The sequence below is a fragment of the Psammomys obesus genome, unplaced genomic scaffold (assembly GCF_907164565.1).
Source record: "Psammomys obesus unplaced genomic scaffold, mPsaObe1.curated_primary_1811, whole genome shotgun sequence".
Lineage (NCBI taxonomy): Eukaryota > Metazoa > Chordata > Mammalia > Rodentia > Muridae > Psammomys > Psammomys obesus.
In genome coordinates, this window is record NW_026590511.1 from 999,765 (window position 1) to 1,003,277 (window position 3,513).

The following is a 3,513-nucleotide window of genomic DNA, read 5'->3' on the forward strand; positions in this document are numbered from 1 at the left end:
CCCCCCCCCCCCCCCCCCCCCCCCGTGCAAACGTGGAGGTGAGGGAGAGTGTGGGCTTTAGTTTTCGCCGTCCACCATGGGGGTCCCCGACCAAATTCAGGTCATCTAGCCCTCCAACTTAGGCTTGAGACTGGCCCTCGTAATGGCGCTCTCCATTTCTACCAGGCTGAGGGGCCAGCAAGCCCCTGGGGATGTTCCAGCCCTGTCCCCCAACAGCACACAGCCATGCCAGCTCTTTATGTCCATTTGGGGCTTAAAGTCAGGTTTCCACACCTGCTGAGCCCTTGCCTTCCTCCCTACTTTCCTTCCTTCTTTTCCTCCCTCTCTTCTCTCTCTCTCTCATTCTTTCTATGAGGTCCAGGCTGGCCTGGAAGGCAGTATCTACCAACCACAGCCTTCCCATATGCTGGGGACACAGGTGTAGACCAGCCTGGTCTTTTAGGTAGAAGAAACAGAGACATCCAGGTCCCGGTCTGTGGAAGTCTCAGGGGGATCCTGGTCTCGGCTTACGGAGCCCTGCAGGTGTCTGGGGATTGATGAGGGGCAGTCCCTTCAAGGAGCCTGGGAGCCTAGGGGGGGTCCCCTAAGGCCATACAGGAGGAAGTGGGCTGGAGAACCCAGGCCTCAGGCCTGGCCTTGGTGGCTGGAGAGATAGATTCCCCGTGACTAAGAACACTTGCTCTTCCACTGGACGCACGTTCTGATCCCAGCACCTGCATCAGGCAGCCTAGAGCCAACTGATTTCAACTCCAGGTGATCCAACGCCCTCTTCTGGCATCCAAGGACACTGCACTCATGTGGCAGACACACAGACACATCCATATAGTATAAACAAATAAATAACCCTATAAAAAAGTGGTAGGAAAGGCCAACCTCAGACCTCCATGCATTCTTGTGACCTCCTTACTCCCTGGCTGTCCAGAGGTTGGGGGACAGAGGTGTCCAGGTTCCTTCCTATCACAGATGGCCCCCGGGTAGAGCTTTGAGTCCCAGTCTTGCATGTAAACTCTGTGACATAGGCTGAGGCAAGAGGATTGTCATGAGTTCTGAACCAGCCTGGGCCTCATAAAGATTGAGACCCTGTTTATATGGTTGGTTGGTTTGGTTTTTGAGACAGGGTTTCTCTGTGTAGCCTGGACACCCTTTGTAGACCAGACTGGCCTTGAACTCACAGACTGCCTCTGCCTCCCTGAGTGCTGAGATTAAGGGACTGGGCCACCGCACCTGGCTGAGACCCTGTTTCAAAATAACAAAATTGAAGGCCAGGCATGCCGCAAGAAGGTCAGGAATTCAAGGTCGTCCTCCAAGGACAAGTGATTCCCCAGTCCTGCTTCTCCAGAGTCATGGTCTCTGCTGACCACAGGACCTTTCTTCTAATCATGTTTCATTTTTGAGTGTGCCTGTGTGGGCCCACAAGTGCCACAGCACATGCCCAGAAGCTGGTTTTCTCCTCCCACCGGGTACTTCTGGGAATCCAGCTCAGGTCCTCAGTCCTGGAAGTGAGAGCCCTTTCCTGCCGAGCCCTCTCACAGGCCGCCTGCGCTGGTTTGACTTCAGGCCCTGCAGCCCCTTGGCAGCCCCCACACTCTACCGGGGAAGAGGAAGAAGACGGAGGTTTCCATTTCACTAATGGGGAGATCGACGCTCCCTGGCCACACAGCCCCGGCTTCTGAGCAGCAGACTTTGGGGTCCCAGGCAGGGAGGACAGCAGCTGCAGGGGCTGAGGTTGCAGTGTGGGGCCTGCAGCAGCTGTGCCACCCCACACACACACCGGAGGGGGAGGGGAACCGAGGCAGCAGCTGGTGGCTGGCACCATGCCAGATGGAAAGGGGCTGCTGCCTCTGCCTCTGCCTCTGCGGGCTTCCCCTACCGTCTCGTAGGAGACAAGGTTTGGGCTGGCCTTGAACTGTCTGTGTAGCCAAGGATGATCTTGAACTCATGATCCTCCTGCCTCCGCTCCCAGAGTGCTGGAATGAGAGGTGTGTACCCCTCTTTGTGTCCCTGTGCCTGTCTTTATCTCCCTTTACCATCCTGCTTTTCACTCTCTCTCTCTCTCTCTTTTTTCTTTTTGGTTTTCTGAGACAAGGCTTCTCTGTGTAGCCTTGGCTGTCTTAGACTTGGCTTTGTAGACCAGGCTGGCCTTGAACTCACAGAGATCCACTGGCCTCTGCCTCCCAGAGTGCTGGGATTACAGGCGTGCGCCGTTGTGCCCAGCTCGTGTTTACCTATCTAGTCCCCACTGTGCCCAGATCGTGTCTGGTCCCCTGCCCTGCTGTGTGCTGGCCTCTGTGGCTTCATCCCTCTCAGGTGTTTCCCTACGTGGGTGACTGAGTTGGGGCCCAGCCTCAGCTGACTGTTTGCAGGCTGAGGACCTGTGCAACCTGTTCCCCGGAGGTCTGCTGTCTGTAGGATGCTCTCTGGGCTCAGGAACAGGGTTGTTTCTATTTCATGGTTCAGGGCTGTCAGGAAAGCATCTGGCCACACAGGTCATCTTCCGCATCATGCAAGCTGCAGCGAAGCCGGAGCCTGTGGCCAGGAGCCTGTGGCCAGGCTCCCTCTTCCTACCTCTGCTCCCACAGGAGGGGAGGGGCTGTCCTCATTAAAGCACCGAGGGTGATGTACACCCTCAGTACAGAGACACCCTAACCTCCAGGCAGCAGAGCCATCACTGTGGAAACCCGGGACAGGCTGTAGAGTGATTGTCTTATTTGCATGTCTGAATATTAGTCAGGACAGCTGCAGCTTCTTGGGGCCTTCCTCACCTGGCCTAGAGCGTCCTCAGGTTCTGGGGTCTCTGCCCCTGAGAGTTGACCCTGAGGGGACCTGCAGGCTCCCAGGGACAGTGGAATAACTGTCTTGAGGCTCCCAGGGACCACCCTCCCATCCTGACTTTGGGCTATCCACCTCAGCTCCCAGCATGAGAACTAGATTTCTAGCATTTTCTCCAAGTTCTCTGTGCCGAAAACTTCGTTTTGTTTTTGAAAATTGAGAACCAGAGATCAACCTCCATCTTCCTTGGGGTCCTGCTCAGTCCTAGGAGACCCCAATCCCGCAAATGTTCCCACTTCCTGCATTCAGGACAGAATCCCAGCCTTGAGACCTCGACACCCCGCCTAGCCGGGCCTTTGAACGTGCCTCCAGACCTTTGCTGTCTCTGGAAAGGGCCCCATGGTAATCTCAGACCAGCTTGGTGCATATACACTCTGAAAACCGAGGCGCAGAACTATGAGTCCACGTGCTTATGGTCACACAGACTCTAATCCAGATTCCTGAATTCCCAGCAGACTGTAAAGAAATGGGGCGGGATTCGGGGCCTTCCTGTGTGCATGTAGGCCCAAGATGCTATCTAGTAGTATGTCTGTGGCTGTGGGTCCCATATTTGACATTTTATGACAAAAAAGTCGGGGCAGGAACTCAAGGCAGGAGCCGATGCCGAGGCCACGGAGGAAAACAGCTTACAGGCTTGCTCCCTGCGGCCTGCTCCTCTGGCTTTCTTCTACAGCCCAGGACCGC